The sequence below is a fragment of the Mustelus asterias genome, chromosome 21, assembly GCF_964213995.1.
Source record: "Mustelus asterias chromosome 21, sMusAst1.hap1.1, whole genome shotgun sequence".
Lineage (NCBI taxonomy): Eukaryota > Metazoa > Chordata > Chondrichthyes > Carcharhiniformes > Triakidae > Mustelus > Mustelus asterias.
In genome coordinates, this window is record NC_135821.1 from 28,072,448 (window position 1) to 28,090,143 (window position 17,696).

General features: G+C 50.6%; 2 non-coding genes across 2 annotated transcripts; both read right to left on the reverse strand.

Moving 5' to 3' along the window:
- Positions 1–8,730: 8,730 nt before the first annotated feature.
- Positions 8,731–8,921, reverse strand: LOC144509575 (U2 spliceosomal RNA). The gene has a single exon (XR_013500500.1). It is a non-coding gene; the product is annotated as a U2 spliceosomal RNA (small nuclear RNA).
- A 257-nt stretch (positions 8,922–9,178) lies between these two features.
- On the reverse strand, positions 9,179–9,369 carry LOC144509564 (U2 spliceosomal RNA). The gene has a single exon (XR_013500489.1). It is a non-coding gene; the product is annotated as a U2 spliceosomal RNA (small nuclear RNA).
- Positions 9,370–17,696: the final 8,327 nt, after the last annotated feature.

A 17,696-nucleotide genomic window follows, 5' to 3' on the forward strand; every position in this document is an offset into this window, starting at 1 on the left:
TGGACTGGATTGGATTGGGATGGATTGGATTGGATGCCGTTACTTGGATTGGATTGGATTGGATTGGATTGGATGCCGTTACTTGGATTGGATTAGATGGGGTTACTTGGATAGGATTGGATTGGATGCCGGGACTTGGATTGGATTGGATGCGGTTACTTGGATTGGATTGGATTGGATCGGATGCAGTTAATTGGATTTGATTGAATTGGATTGGATGCCGTTACTTGGATTGGATTGGATTGGATTGGATTCGATTGGATTGGTTTGGACTGGATTTGATTGGATGCCGTTTCTTGGATTGGATTGTATTGGATTGGATTGGATTGTATTGGATTGGATCGGATCGGATTGGATTGGATTGGATTGGTTTGGATTGGATGCCGTTACTTGGATTGGAATTGATTGGATTGGATGCCGTTACTAGGATTGGATTGGATTGGGTTGGATTGGATTGGATAGGATTCGATTGGATTGGATGCCGTTACTTGGATTGGATTGGATAGGATAGGATTGGATTGGATTGGATTGGATGCCGTTACTTGGATTGGACTGGATTGGATTCGGATAGGATTGGAATGGATGCCGTTCCTTGGATTGGATTGGATTGTATTGGATTCTATTGGATTCGATTGGATTGGATTGGTTGCCGTTACTTGGATTGGATTGGATTGGATTGGATTGGATTAGATTGGGATGGATTGGAAAGGATGCCGTTACTTGGATTGGATTAGATGGGGTTACTTGGATCGGATTGGATTGGATGCCGTTACTTGGATTGGATTGGATGCGGTTACTTGGATTGGGTTGGACTGGATCGGATGCAGTTAATTGGAGTTGATTGAATTGGATTGGATGCCGTTACTTGGATTGGATTGGATTCGATTCGATTCGATTGGATTGGTTTGGACTGGATTCGATTGGATGCGACTTCACCGTCTCCGAAGTCAAGGAGGTGGTGGGAGGACGCCTCCTCGTAGCAGATGTCACGTACAAAAACTGCCCTCTCAGGCTGATTAATGTGTATGCCCCTGCCGTCAAGACTGAGCGGCTGGCACTTTTTGAACAGCTGCCACAGCTACTCACCACCTCCAGGCCAATCATACTGGGTGGGGACATTAACTGCATCATTGACAAGGCCGGCCGATCCAACAGGGCCGAAAGCAAACTGGACGCTACGTCCAGAGCCCTGCTGGAAACAGTCAAAGATGCCAAGCTGCTCGACGTCTTCAGCAATCCAGCAGACGGAGGGCAGCGTAGATACACGTGGTCGCGGCCAGACGGGTCTGTCCGCTCCAGGATCGACTTCATGTTTGCATCCCGCGCGCTCACGGTCAGGTCCACCGACGTCAAGCCGGTGTTCTTCTCTGACCACTGCCTCCTGCTGGCAGACTGGCAGCTGGAGGAAAACCAGAAAGTGGGCAGGGGGTCCTGGAAGCTTAATGTAGAACTGTTGACCCCAGAGAACCTCGAGGAACTCAAGAGGGTTTACCACCGTTGGAGAACCGTGAAACCCTTCTTTGAGTCTCCATCGCTCTGGTGGGAAACCATCAAGGGCAACATCAAGAGGTTCTTCATCCGAAAAGGGGTTCAGAAGGCCAGGGAGAGACGGGGGGAAATGTCCCGACTCCAGAAAAGCATGCAGGGGCTACTGCAACTGCAACTGCAGTCGATGGGGGTGGATGTCAAGGAGGACCTCCGGGAGGTGAAGAGCCAGCAAGCCTCGCTCTTTGCCTCGGAGGCCTCCAAGGTTATCTTCCGGTCCAGGGTCCGCTCCGTGGAGCAGGACGAAACGTGCTCGCGCTTCTTATTCCCGAAGGTGCACAGAGAATCCTCTGTGATCACAAGCCTGAAGGAAGAAGATGGCTCTGTAGGGTCATCGCAGTCCGACATTCTGAGGATCTGCAAATCCTTCTATGCCGGACTGTATGACCTGAAGCCAACAGACAGCACGGCCTCCCAGTCTTTCCTGTCGTCTATCACGCAAGTCTTGGACGACGGCGAGCAGGAGAGCCTGGACAGATCGGTTGCTCTGGATGAGCTGACACAGGCAGTCGAGTCCCTTCAGAAGGGTAAAACCCCCGGTAGCGACGGCTTACCAGCTGAGTTTTACTCCGCGTTGTGGGACTTGACGGGCGCGGACCTCCTGGAAGTATACGAGAGTATGCTTCTGGAAGGCAGCATGTCAGAATCCATGAGGAAAGGCATCATTACCCTCATCTACAAGCAGAAGGGGGAAAGGGAAGAAATTAGAAAATGGAGACCTATTTCACTATTGAATGTGGATTACAAGATTCTGGCCAAGGTCATCGCCAACCGGGTCAAGTCTGCTCTGGGGTCAGTAATCCATCCTGATCAAACCTGTGCTGTACCCGGCAGGAAGATCTCTGATAGCCTCGCGCTACTCAGGGATACGATCGCCTACGTGCAGGACAGGCAGGTGGACACCTGCCTCATCAGTCTAGACCAGGAGAAGGCGTTTGACAGAATATCGCACAGCTACATGATGGATGTGCTCTCCAAAATGGGATTTGGGGAGGGAATCTGCAATTGGATCCAACTGCTCTACACAGACATCAGTAGCGCAGTTTCAATCAATGGGTGGGAATCAGATATGTTTCAAATCAGGTCTGGAGTCAGGCAGGGCTGCCCTCTCTCCTCCGTCCTTTTTGTGTGTTGCATTGAACCCTTCGCCGAGGCCCTCAGAAGCGACCCAGGCATCAAAGGGGTTACAATCCCAGGCAGCGGAGGGACGCAAGTCAAAGCCTCCCTCTCCATGGATGACGTGGCTGTTTTCTGCTCGGACCCCTCGTCTGTTCGCAGGCTTCTTCGAGTATGTGAGCAGTTCGAGCTGGCCTCGGGAGCCAAAGTCAACCAGGGTAAGAGTGAGGCTATGTTCTTTGGGAACTGGCCTGACACATCCTTTGTCCCTTTCACCATTAGGGTAGACTACCTCAAGGTGCTGGGGATATGGTTCGGAGCGGCAGGGGCATGCGCCAAAAACTGGGAGGAGCGCATCGCCAAAGCCAAACAAAAATTGGGATTGTGGGAGCAACGCTCCCTCTCCATTACTGGGAAGAACCTTGTGATCCGATGCGATGTTCTGTCCGTGTTGTTGTACGTGGTGCAGGTGTGGCCTGTCCCCAAGTCCTGCGCAGCAGCAGTGACCCGGGCCATCTTCAAGTTCATCTCGAGATCAAAGATGGATCGTGTCCGCAGGGAGGCGATGCACAAATCTCCAGAGAACGGAGGGAAAAGCGTTCCCAACGCCGCCCTCATCCTGATGGCCACCTTTGTGTGCGGCTGCATCAAGCTGTGTGTCGATCCTCGGTACAGTAACAGCAAGTGCCACTATTTTTTGAGGTTCTACCTGTCCCAAGTGTTGCGGAGGATGGGTCTGGCCACATTGCCGCGGAACGCTCCAAGTAGTTGGACCGTACCGCAGCACCTGTCCTTCGTGGAGAAATTCTTCCGGAAACACACCTTTGACCACATGGCTATCAAGCAGTGGTCAGCACGTAATGTCCTTGAGTCCCTGAGAGAAAAGGAGACGGCAGATCCTGTCGGATGGTTCCCTGAGCGGACTGTCAATGTCATTTGGCAGAATGCCTCATCACCAGAACTCACAAACAAGCACCAAGACCTGGCTTGGCTGATGGTGAGAAGGGCACTCCCCGTCAGATCCTTTATGCACGCCCGGGGTCTCAACCTCACCGCACGCTGCCCTCGAAGCGGCTGCGGGGCTGATGAGACGGTTGCACACCTCCTTGTGGAATGTGCCTTTGCAAAGAAGGTCTGGAACGAGATGCAGTGGTATTTGTCGCGGTTCATCCCGGGCAGCTCGGTGACGCAGAACTCTGTGCTCTACGGGCTGTTTCCGGGAACGCACACCGAGACAAATATCAACCGCCGCTGGAGGGTCATCAACTCGGTGAAGGACCCTTTTTGGTCCGCCCGAAACTTGCTGATCTTCCAGCTGAAAGAATTGTCCTCGACCGAGTGTTGCAGACTGGCACATTCAAAGGTCCAGGACTACGTGTTCAGGGACGCGCTCAAGCTTGGGGCAGCCGCCGCCAAGGCACAACGGGGAAAGGCCGCCGTGTGAAGCGTCTCAACCGAGGCAGACCGAGGGCCGGGTAACTGCAGAATACCCTCGGCCTGCGTAACTGTGTGCCAACCTGAAAAATAACGGCACACAGAAAACTCTGACACATGTATATAGTTTTAAGAATTGAAATGTAACGGAAATTTATGTTTTTGTAAATGAGCACGGTATTGGACTGTAAAAATGATTCTTTTTTACACTGTTTATGACATTTGGATCTGTAATTTTGCAATGTTTTATTGGAGAGTTTTTTTTTGTGTGAATAAAGTATATTTTTGAAATTAAAAAAAAAAATCTGTTCTTATCAGTTTAATATCCGATACATCGCATCGGATCACAAGTTTCTTCCCAGTAATGGAGAGGGAGCGTTGCTCCCACAAGCCCAATTTTTGTCTGGCTTTGGTGATGCGCTCCTCCCAGTTTTTGGCGCATGCCCCTGCCGCTCCGAACCATATCCCCAGCACCTTGAGGTAGTCTACCCTAACGGTGAAGGGGACAAAGGATGTGTCAGGCCAGTTCCCAAAGAACATGGCCTCACTCTTACCCTGGTTGACTTTGGCTCCCGAGGCCAGCTCGAACTGCTCACATACTCGAAGAAGCCTGCGAACAGACGAGGGGTCCGAGCAGAAAACAGCCACGTCATCCATGTAGAGGGAGGCTTTGACTTGCGTCCCTCCGCTGCCTGGGATTGTAACCCCTTTGATGCCTGGGTCGCTTCTGAGGGCCTCGGCAAAGGGTTCAATGCAACACACAAAAAGGACGGAGGAGAGAGGGCAGCCCTGCCTGACTCCAGACCTGATTTGAAACGTATCTGATTCCCACCCATTGATTGAAACTGCGCTACTGATGTCTGTATAGAGCAGTTGGATCCAATTGCAGATTCCCTCCCCAAATCCCATTTTGGAGAGCACATCCATCATGTAGCTGTGCGATATTCTGTCAAACGCCTTCTCCTGGTCTAGACTGATGAGGCAGGTGTCCACCTGCCTGTCCTGCACGTAGGCGATCGTATCCCTGAGTCGCGAGGCTATCAGAGATCTTCCTGCCGGGTACAGCACAGGTTTGATCAGGATGGATTACTGACCCCAGAGCAGACTTGACCCGGTTGGCGATGACCTTGGCCAGAATCTTGTAATCCACATTCAATAGTGAAATAGGTCTCCAATTTCTAATTTCTTCCCTTTCCCCCTTCTGCTTGTAGATGAGGGTAATGATGCCTTTCCTCATGGATTCTGACATGCTGCCTTCCAGAAGCATACTCTCGTATACTTCCAGGAGTTCCGGGCCCGTCAAGTCCCACAACGCCGAGTAAAACTCAGCCGGTAAGCCGTCGCTACCGGGAGTTTTACCCTTCTGAAGGGACTCGACTGCCTTTGTCAGCTCATCCAGAGCTACCGGTCTGTCCAGGCTCTCCCGCTCGCCGTCGTCCAAGACCTGCGTGATAGACGACAGGAAAGACTGGGAGGCCGTGCTGTCTGTTGGCTTCAGGTCATACAGTCCGGCATAGAAGGATTTGCAGATCCTCAGAATGTCAGACTGCGATTACCCTACAGAGCCATCATCTTCCTTCAGGCTTGTGATCACAGAGGTTTCTCTGTGCACCATCTGGAAGAAGAAGCGCGAGCACGTTTCGTCCTGCTCCACGGAGCGGACCCTGGACCGGAAGATAACCTTGGAGGCCTCCGAGGCAAAGAGCGAGGCTTGCTGGCTCTTCACCTCCCGGAGGTCCTCCTTGACATCCACCCCCATCGACTGCAGTTGGAGTAGCTCCTGCATGCTTTTCTGGAGTCGGGACATTTCCCCCCGTCTCTCCCTGGCCTTCTGAACCCCTTTTCGGATGAAGAACCTCTTGATGTTGCCCTTGATGGTTTCCCACCAGAGCGATGGAGACTCAAAGAAGGGTTTCACGGTTCTCCAACCGTGGTAAACCCTCTTGCGTTCCTCGAGGTTCTCTGGGGTCAACAGTTCTACATTAAGCTTCCAGGACCCCCTGCCCACTTTCTGGTTTTCCTCCAGCTGACAGTCTGCCAGCAGGAGGCAGTGGTCAGAGAAGAACACCGGCTTGACGTCGGTGGACCTGACCGTGAGCGCGCGGGATGCAAACATGAAGTCGATCCTGGAGCGGACAGACCCGTCTGGCCGCGACCACGTGTATCTACGCTGCCCTCCGTCTGCTGGATTGCTGAAGACGTCGAGCAGCTTGGCATCTTTGACTGTTTCCAGCAGGGCTCTGGACGTAGCGTCCAGTTTGCTTTCGGCCCTGTTGGATCGGCCGGCCTTGTCAATGATGCAGTTAAAGTCCCCACCCAGTATGATTGGCCTGGAGGTGGTGAGTAGCAGTGGCAGCTGTTCGAAGAGTGTCAGCCGCTCGGTCTTGACGGCAGGGGCATACACATTAATCAGCCTGAGAGGGCAGTTTTTGTACGTGACATCTGCTACGAGGAGGCGTCCTCCCACCACCTCCTTAACATCGGAGACGGTGAAGTTGCCCCCCCGCAGCAGAATGCCTAGGCCGGATGAACGGCAGTCGTTCCCACCTGACCAGATGGACGGTCCGTGGGACCACACACTCGACCAGCGCCTGTAGTTGCTGAGGTGTGGTATTCCACACTCCTGCAGGAACAGCAGGTCGGCCTTGATCTTGGCCAGGTAGGACAAGCTGGCCGCACATCTCAGGCTGTCTTTAACACTGCGAACATTTAAGGAAGCAAATTTTAAAGACATTTTAATGTTTAAAAGGTTTGTCAGCTCTTACGTGTTCTTCAGTCGGCCTCCTCCAGGTGCTGCATTCCTGTGGCGCTGACGAAATTCTGCAGGGCTGCAGGGCTGAGGTAGCAGTCCGACCCTGCGTCAGGGACCCGACCACGACTGGGTGACATGGTCGGTGTCGTGTAGCCCTCAGTTGGTGCTGGGCTTGCGGGCCGATCTCCGCCTTGGGCGTTGTCGGTGTCCTCGTTCCTGCTGTCCGGGGTTTCGGGGGCCTCGGCCGCACTGCTGCATCCGTCGGCTGGATGGTCCCCGGCTGCTTTGTGGTCGTTGGTCCGAGTCCATTCTGGTTCCCGTGCCGCTTTTCTAATGCGTCGTTTGAGGCTTTGTCGGTTGCCGGCTTTCTTTTCCTCGTCTGAGGAGACGTCGCCACTGGAGACCCTGGCTGCGCAGGATTTCCTTTTCTGGGTTCTTTTCTTTATCTTTACCTCCTGCCAGGGGCCCTCGGGATCTCCGATCTCGTGCTCCGTGTCCTCTGCGCCCTCTGCTGGTGGTGGTGAGGATGTGTCGTCATCCTGCTGCACTCGGGGGTCCACCTTTGCTTCAGAAGCTTTCTCCGTGCCAGCTTCTTTTGGGGTGGACTTCTTGTTCCCTGAGGCGGCAGGAGCACTCGCCTTCCTCGCTCCGCCTCCGGTGATCTGGGCGTACGTGACCTTCCGCTTGGGGCAGACTCTGTATACATGGCCAGTCTCCCCACACAGGTTGCAACTTTTGCTTTCTTTGCACTCGTCGTTCGAGTGCCCCTCCTTCAGCCAGTTTCTGCATACCGTGACGGTGCAGCTCGCAGCAAAATGGCCGGTTTTGCCACAGTTGCGGCACAGTCGTGGCTGGCCCCTGTAGTACAGAAAGCCTCGATTCCCTCCGATGGTGAAATTGGAGGGCGGGTGCAGAAGGTCTCCCTTGGCGTCAGTCTTCAGGGTGACTCTCACCTGCCTATTACAGGTCCATATTCCGTACTGGTCCATGACGTCCACGCTCTCTCCCTTCACCTCCACGTACCTGGAGAGGAACGTCAGCACATCAGCCGCAGGGACGAAGTGGTTATACATATGAAATGTGATAACCCGGTTCCGCTGGGACGGCATGGTGAACAGGGGCTCCGCCATCAGGATAGAGAGGGGCCCCTCTTTGCCTTTCTCCTTCACCGCTGTCAGGAGCTTGAGGCATCCTGACAGGCTCCTGAAGCTGACATCCACGTGCGGCGGCTTGCTGTACTCAGCCACACCGTAGATGTCTGCTGCTTGGAATCCGCAGCACTCGAATTATACCTTCTTCACGAGGTAGTCGCGGCCCACAGGCGAGCCTCCTCCCGAAGCCTTCACCCGGATGGTGTTGGGCTGCCTTTGGCCTGTAGCTTTCAGAGCAGCTGCAGCCATAGCTCGATAACACTGAGTCTTGCTGTACCGGCGTTAGGTCCAAGCCAGAGGCTTGAAACCAGCATGAAGATCCACCAGTAGCAGCAGAGCTCAAGTGTTGTTGACGGTCGTCTGCCGGTCGTCTGACGCCTGCTTCTTCAATCCACAATCCCCATCGAAACTCGATAGCACCTTGCGAAATCCGAGCCCTTGGCACTTGATCTTAGCCAAAAGGCCGAGAAGCGATAGCCTGTAAACTTCCACTCGGCCCCCCTCACTCTCTTCGACACCATCTTTCACATGTGTCTGGCTGCCCATGTCAAAACTGTCAACCTGACTAAGTGGTGCAGTTGCAGTGAAAGTCAACAGGGGGCATGCTGTGCGTGCTCTGCCCTAGTCACCCTGACACCAGCTGGCCAGCAGGCGGGCCAGGTGCTGCCACATGTTCTGCTTTTGACATTCTTCTTCCCCCAAGAGGGATGGCCTGGGCTGGCCTGGGCTGGTCTGCCCTGCACCGTTCCTGGAGGCACTGCAAGACCAGGCCGATGCGTGGAGTGGAAGGAGCAAGCCCCTCTCCCACCGCCCTGTTCCAAAAATCCGCTTAATATTTGGCCCCCAGATAGGGGACGTATCAGATATTACACTGATAAGAACAGATACTACACTTGATCTTAGCCAAAAGGCCGAGAAGCGATAGCCTGTAAACTTCCACTCGGCCCCCCTCACTCTCTTCGACACCATCTTTCACATGTGTCTGGCTACCCATGTCAAAACTGTCACCCTGACTAAGTGGTGCAGTTGCAGTGAAAGTCAACAGGGGGCATGCTGTGCGTGCCCTGCCCTAGTCACCCTGACACCAGCTGGCCAGCTGGCGGGCCAGGTGCTGCCACATGTTCTGCTTTTGACATTCTTGTTCCCCCAAGAGGGATGGCCTGGGCTGGCCTGGGCTGGGCTGCCCTGCACCGTTCCTGGAGGCACTGCAAGACCAGGCCGATGCGTGGAGTGGAAGGAGCAAGCCCCTCTCCCACCGCCCTGTTCCAAAAATCCGCTTAATATTTGGCCCCCAGATAGGGGACGTATCAGATATTAAACTGATAAGAACAGATACTACACTTGATCTTAGCCAAAAGGCCGAGAAGCGATAGCCTGTAAACTTCCACTCGGCCCCCCTCACTCTCTCAGCCATCCTGACTAAGTTGTGTATTGCATTCCAACTGGTTCCATTGGGAGCCTCAACCCGAAACTCTTCTTCAGTGTTTCCTGCCCTCCCTTCCTCCTCTGACCAAACAAAAAAGCCCTGTGAATTGTATCATCAGATTCTGTTCTTTTTTAATTTGTTTGCTACAACTTCACCAGCAGCCTGCTCTTCACTGCTGTGGTTGCCTTGTGTCCCATTTACAGCATCAGTGGCTTTTTGTAGTTGCTTGTTGAGATGATTGTTACAACTGGTCAAGCACCACAAGGGAGGCTGCATTAGGCAATTAGGATATTGGTGAAACAGGCAACAGGTTTCTCCTTTGCTCAGAAGGTTGTTATGGATCTGTGAGTTGAGGCTGTGAGCCTCTTCTGTGTGCACTGGTTGAAAAAACAGGATTATTGTCAGGTGACTTTTAAGGATTTGGTTCTCTGCATCAAGTTCCTCAAAGTGTTTGAGGAGAAGAGAAACATGCCACACCTGAAAATATTCAACGCAGAGCCTCTCATAATGCTGCAATCTCAATGTGGCTGTGTTCTGTTTGTGCACATCTCCGACGCTTCTGTTCTGGTCACAGATATGTTCACTTTCCTTGCTAGATACTTCAGCAAGGTTGCCAATTGTTCAGAGATGCTTGGGTCTCCTTGGATAACTGGACCAACACATGCCAAGTCATGGTGACACTTGTGCCTAATGGCAATGGAGTAAATCTCCACCCTTCCTCCAAATTTGCTACTGAGTGAAGCCATGGCTGACTCACCTATGCTGGCCAGCCCAGTTTGTCACTCCTGTGGAAAATCTGGCCATGTAACAGCCAACTGAAGAATCCTCATCTGCAAGAACTCTAAGCAGAAATGGCACCGCCAGACAAAGAACTTCTTTCCTTTGTGGGATGAGAATGTCGCTGTCTGGGCAGCATTTATTGACCATCCCTAGTTGCCCTGGAGAAGGTGGTGGTGAGCTGCCTTCTTGATTCGCTGCAGTCCATGTGCTGGGGGTTGACCCACAATGCTGTTCGGGAGGGAATGCCAGCATTTTGACTCAGTGACTGCAAAGGAATGGCTATATATTTCCAAGTCAAGATGGTGAGGGGCTTGGAGGGGAACTTGCAGGTGGTGGTGTTCCCATGTATCTGCTGCCCTTGTCCTTCCAGATGGAAATGGTCATGAGATTGGGAGGTGCTATCTCAGGATCTTTGGTGAATTTCTGCAGTGCATCTTGTACATAGTACACATTGATGCTACTGAGTGTCGATGGTGAAGGGAGTGGATGTTTGTTGATGTGGTGCCGATCAAACGGGCTGCTTTGTCCTGGATGGCGTATAACTTCTTGAGTGTTGTTCGAGCTGCACCCATTCAAGCAAGTGGTGAGTATTCCATCACACTCCTGACTTGTAGGCTTGTAGATGGTGGATAGGCTCTAGGGAGTCAGGAGGTGAGTTACTCTTGTAGCCACTGTGTTTATGTGATGAGTTCAGTTGAGTTTCTGGTCAATGGTAACACCAAGGATATTGATAGTGGGGGGGTTCAGTGATGATTACACCATTGAATGTCAAGAGGCGGTGGTTAGAGTGTCTCTGGTTGGGGATGGTCATTGCCTGGCATTTGTGTGGCGTGAATGTTATTTGCCATTGTCGGCCCAAGCCTGGATATTATCCACATCTTGTTGCATTTGAACATGGACTGCTTCACTATCTGAGGAGTTGCGAATGGTGCTGAACATTGTGCAATTATTGGTGAACATCACCACTTTTGACCTTATGAAGGAGGGAAGGTCCTTGATGAAGCAGCTGACGATTGTTGGACCTAAGACACTAACCTGAGGGACTCCTGGAGAGGTGTCCTGGAGCTGAGATGACTGACCCTCCACAACCACGACCATCTTCCTGTAAGGGGAAGATGATGTAATTTTTGAAGATGATGAGCCGGCAGACTCAGAACGGGGAAAATGGGAAGTGAAATATGCTGTATAGACGCTTTGCAGGAGCAGGTGCTTGGCCACCAGTACGTAATCAGTTGCTTGCAGTCAGAGCACCAGTAGTTACAAGAAGAATTACGAAAGAAACGGTTACTGCAACTAAAAAAAAAGAAAAATAGGCGCTGGAGGGCAGAACTGTTCACGATAAGGAAGCGCGGGAACCAATGAACAATGAAAAGTATGATGAACTCGCGGATGCATATAAAGTATGATCATGTATTGTAAGTGTGTGTGTTCCTACGGGACTGCACCCTTTCTTGCAAGAAGGAATAAATTGACTTAAAAGAACACTCATCCGTGTCTTTGATCTCGAACGGGGTTAAGGGGGAGAGAAGTGGACTCGTGTCCCCAGAGGTGTCTCCTGAGGGGGGTTGCTGCCGGTGGAAACCTAACGGTGACAACTAAGCCGGTTGAGCCTCCACCCCTTCAGGACTGGGTCAGTTGCTCGGGTGTAATCCATACAAACTGACTGGCCTCGGATTGGGAGCCGTGCCTACTTCCTACATTCCTATATAGCAGGTGTGACTCCAACCAGCAGAGAGTTTGTCCCCTGATATCCATTGATTTCAGTTTCGCTTGGGCTCCTGGATGCCACACTGTCAAATGCGGCCTTGATGTCGAGGACTGTCACGCTCACGTGACCTTTGGAATCCAGCTCTTTTGTCCATGCTTGAACCAAGGCTGTAATGAGGTCAGGAGCCGAGTGACCGTGTTGAAACCCAAACTAGGCATCACTGAGCAGGTTCTTGCTGAGCAGGTACTTCAGCCTTCTCTTTTGCACTGATGTGCTGGGCTCCTCCATCATTGAGGATGGAGATACTTGTGCAGCTTCCTCCTCCAGTGAGTTGTTTAATTGTCCACCACCAATCACGACTGGATGTGGAAGGACTGCAGATAGCGCTGTTGATGACCCCTTCCATCACTTTACTGATGATCGAGATTAGACTGATTGGGCGGTAATTGACCGGCTTGTATTTGTCCTGCTTTTTGTGTACAGGACATGTCTGGGCAATTTTCCACATTGTTGGGCAAATGCCAGTGCTCTTACTGTATTGGAAGAACTTGGCTAGGGGAGCGGCAAGTTCTGGAGCACAAGTCTTCAATACTATTGCCAGAATGTTATCCGGGCCCATTGCCTTGGCAGTATCCAGTGCCTCCAACTGTTCCTTGATGTCACGTGGAGTGAATCAAATTGGCTGGAGACGAGCATCTGAGATGCTGGGGACCACTGCAGGAGGCCGAGATGGATCATTCACTCGGCACTTCCGGCTGAAGATTGGTACGAATACTTCAGCCTTATCTTTTGCACTGATGTGCTGGGCTCCTCCATCATTGAGGATGGGATATTTGTGGAGCCTCCCCCTCCAGTGAGTGTTTAATTGTCCACCACCATTCACGACTGGATGTGGAAGGACTGCAGAGCTTCGATCTGATCCGTTGGTTGTGGAATCGCTTAGCTCTTGTCTATCACTTGCTGTCTTTGTCATTTGGCATGCAAGTAGTCCAGTTTGGTAGCTTCACCAGGTTGACACTTCATGCAGACTAAGAGCTGCAATCTGTGTGGAGGAGCTGGTCATTTATGCAGGGCCTGCCCTAAACATGGTCTCTTTTTTGCATAAGGTAGAGATAAGACCATAAGATCAGAAGACATAGGAGCAGATTTAGGCCACTCTGCCCATCGAGTCTGCTCCACCATTCAACCATGACTGATATTTTTCTCATCCCCATTCTCTTGCCTTTTTCCCATAACCCCTGATCCTCTTATTCATCAAGAACCTATCTATCCCTGTTTTAAAGACACTCAATGACCTGGCCTCCACAGCCTTCTGCGGCAAAGAGTTCCACAGATTCACCACTCTCTCGCTGCAGAAATTCCTCCTCATCTCTGTTTTAAAGGATCGTCCTTTTAGGCTGAGGTTGTGCCCTCTGGTTCTAGTTTTTCCAACTAATGGAAACACCTTCTCCACGTCCACTCTTTCTTTGTTCTTTAGAGGGATATTTCTTTGTTCTTTAGAGGGATATGGTCCCTGGAAGGGTAGGTAAGGGGTTTTAGTTCAGTCGGGCAGCATCTTCGGCGCAGACTTGGAGGGTCGAAGAGCCTGTTCCTGTGCTGTAATTTTCTTGGTTCTTTGTTCTTTGTTCTATCTCGGGATTGCTGCCTGTGCCACATGACAGTGAGAGTAGGAATGGAATGAGGTGGAGGATAAATGCGTAGCTGAGGGATTGCAGCAGGGGGCAGGAATTCAGGTTTCTGGATCACTGGGACCTCTTTTGGGACAGGTGTGACCTGTACAATAAGGACGAGTTGCACTTGAATCCCAGGGGGACCAATATCCTGGCGGAGAGGTTTGCTAAGGCAACTGGGGAGAGTTTAAACTAGTATGGTTGGGGGGTGGGAATCAAATTGAAGTGACTGGGAGAGAGGAGGTTAGCTCACAAATAGAGAAAGCCTGCCGACAGTGTGAGAGGGAGGATAGGCAGGTGATAGAGAAGGGGAGCGCTCAGACCGAAGGTTTGAGATGTGCCTATTTTAACACAGGGAGTGTTGTGAACAAAGTGGTTGAGCTTATCACGTGGAAATATGATGTGGTGGCCATTACAGAGACTTGGATGATTCAGGAACAGGACTGGTTACTTCAACTGCCGGGTTTGAGATGTTTCAGAAGGGACAGGGAGGGAGGCAAAAGAGGTGGGCGAGTGGCACTGTTGATCAGAGATAGTGTCACGGCTGCAGAAAAGATGGACACCATGGGGGGATTGTCTACGGAGTCTCTGTGGGTGGAGGTTAGGAACAGGAAGGGGTCAATAACTTTACTGGGTGTTTTCTATAGGCCGCCCAATAGTAACAGGGATGTTGAGAAGCAGATAGGGAAACAGATCCTGGAAAGGTGTAATAATAACAGAATTGTCGTGATGGGAGATTTTAATTTCCCAAATATTGATTGGAATCTCCCTAGAGTAAGGGGTGTAGATGGGGAGGAGTTTGTTAGGTCTGTTCAGGAGGGTTTCTTGACACAGTATGTAGATAAACCTACAAGAGGAGAGGCTGTACTTGATTTGGTATTGGGAAATGAACCTGGGCAGGTGTCAGATCTCTCAGTGGGAGAGCATTTTGGAGATAGTGATCATAAGTCTATCTCCTTTACAGTAGCGTTGGAGAGAGATAGGATCAGACAAAGTTAGAAAAGAATTATGAGGCTATCAGGCAGGAAATTGGAGGCTTAAATTGGAAAGAAATTTCTCTGGGAAATGTTCGGAAGAAAGGTGGCAGATTTTCTGGGAATATTTGTCTGGAGTTCTGCATAGCAACGTTCCAATGAGACAGGGAAGTTATGGTAGGTTACAGGAACCATGGCTGCAATGAATCTAGTCAAGAAGGAAAGATAAGCTTACAAAAGGTTCAGGGAGCTAGGTAATGTTCGAGATCTAGAAGAGTATACGGCTAACAGGAAGGATCTTAAGAAGGAAATTAGGAGAGCCAGAAGGGCTCATGGGAAGGCCTTGGCAGGGAGGATTAAGGAAAACCCCAAGGCATTCTACAAGTATGTGAAGAGCAAGAGGATAAGACATGAAAGAATAGGACCTATCAAGTGTGACGGTGGGAAAGTCTGTATGGAACCGGAAGAAATAGCAGAGGTACTTAATGAATACTTTACTTCAGTATTCACTATGGAAAAGGATCTTGGTGGCTGTAGTGCACACTTGCAGCGACTGAAAAGCTTGAGCATGTAGATATTAAGAAAGAGGATGTGTTGGAGCTTTTGAAAAGCATCAAGTTAGATAAGTCGCCGGGACCGGATGAGATGTACCCCAGGCTACTGTGGGAGGCGAGGGAGGAGATTGCTGAGCCTCTGGCAATGATCTTTGCATCATCAATGGCGACGGGAGAGGTTCCGGAGGATTGAAGGATTGCGGATGTTGTTCCTTTATTCAAGAAAGGGAGTAGAGATAGCCCTGGAAATTATAGACCGGTGAGTCTAACCTCAGTGGTTGGTAAGTTGATGGAGAAGATCCTGAGAGGCAGGATTTATGATCATTTAGAGAGGTATAATATGATTAAGAATAGTCAGCATGGCTTTGTCAAAGGCAGATCATGCCTTACGAGCCTGATTGAATTTTTTGAGGATGTGATTAAACACATTGATGAAGGAAGATGTAGTATATATGGACTTCAGAAAGGCATTTGATAAGGTGCCCCATGCAAGGCGTATTGAGAAAGTGAGGGGCCATGGGATCCGAGGGGACATTGCTTTGTGGATCCAGAACTGGCTTGCCCACAGAAGGCAAAGAATGGGTCATATTCTGCATGCAGGTCGGTCACCAGTGGAGTGCTCCAGGGATTTGTTCAGGGACCCTGACTCTTTGTGATTTTTATAAATGACCTCGATGAGGAAGTGGAGGGATGGGTTGGTAAGTTTGCTGATGACACAAAGGTTGGAGGTGTTGTAGATAGTGTGGAGGGATGTCAGAAGTTGCAGCGAGACATTGATAGGATGCAAGACTGGGCGGAGAAGTGGCAGATGGAGTTTAACCCAGATAAGTGTGAGGTGGTTCATTTTGGCAGGTCAAATAGGATGGCAGAATATAATATTAACGGTAGGACTCTTGGCAGTGTGGAAGGTCAGAAGGATCTTGGGGTCCGAGTTCATAGGACGCTCAAAGCAGCTGTGCAGGTTGAGGCTGTGGTTACGAAGGCGTATGGTGTACTGGCCTTCATCAATCGAGGAATTGAGTTTAGGAGTCGTGAGATAATGTTGCAGCTATATAAGACCCTGGTCAGACCCCACTTGGAGTACTGTGCTCAGTTCTGGTCGCCTCATTATAGGAAGGATGTGGAAGCCATAGAAAGGGTACAGAGGAGATTTACAAGGATGTTGCCTGGGTTGAGGAGCATGCCTTGTGAGGATAGGTTGAGTGAGCTCGGCCTTTTCTCCTTGGAGAGACGAAGGATGAGGGGTGACCTGATAGAGGTGTATAAGATGTTGAGAGGTATTGATCGAGTGGACAGTCAGAGGCTTTTTCCTAGGGCTGAAATGGCTGCCACAAGAGGACACAGGTTTAAGGTGCTGGGGAGTAGGTACAGAGGAGATGTCAGGGGTAAGTTTTTCACTCAGAGGGTGGTGGGTGCGTGGAATGGGCTGCCAGCAATGGTGGTGGAGGCGGATTCGATAGGGTCTTTTAAGAGACTTTTAGATAAGTACATGGAACTTAGTAAGATAGAGGGTTATAGGTAAACCTAGTAATCGCTAAGGTAGGGACATGTTCGGCACAACTTTGTGGGCTGAAGGGCCTGTATTGTGCTGTAGTTTTTCTATGTTTCTATGTTTCTATCCAGGCCTCACAGTATCCTGTAAGTTTCAATAAGATCCCCCCTCATCCTTCTAAACTCCAATGTGTACAGACCCACAGTCCTCAACCGTTCCTCATACAACAAGCTCTTCATTCCAGGGATCATTCTTGTAAACCTCCTCTGGACCCTTTCCAAGGCCAGCACATCGTTCCTTAGATACTTAGATATGTGGCCCAAAACTGCTCACAATACTCCAAATGGGGTCTAAACAGAGCCTTATACACCTCAGCAGTACATCCCTGCTCTTGTATTCTCGCCCTCTCGACGTGAATGCAAACATTGCATTTGCCTTCCTAACTGCCGACTGAACCTGCACGTTGACCTTAAGAGAATATAGAATATAGAACATAGAACAGTACAGCACAGTACAGGCCCTTCGGCCCTTGATGTTGTGCCGAGCTTTGTCCGTAACCAAGATCAAGCTATCCCACTCCCTATCATTCTGGTGTGTTCCATGTGCCTATCCAATAACCGCTTGGAAGTTCCTAAGGTGTCCGACTCCACTATCACAGCAGGCAGTCCATTCCACACCCCAACTACTCTCTGAGTAAAGAACCTACCTCGGACATCCCTCCTATATCTCCCACCATGAACCTTATAGTTATGCCCCTAGTAACAGCTACATCCACCTGAGGAAATAGTCTCTGAACGTCCACTCTATCTATCCCCCTCATCATCTTATAAACCTCTATTAAGTCACCTCTCAACCTCCTCCGCTCAAAAGAGAAAAGCCCTAGCTCCCTCAACCTTTCCTCATAAGACCTACCCTCCAAACCAGGCAGCATCCTGGTAAATCTCCTTTGCACTCTTTCCAGTGCTTCCACATCCTTCTTATAGTGAGGTGACCAGAACTGCACACAATATTCCAAATGTGGTCTCACCAAGGTCCTGTACAGTTGCAGCATAACCCCACGGCTCTTAAACTCAACGCTAACACACTATAGGCCT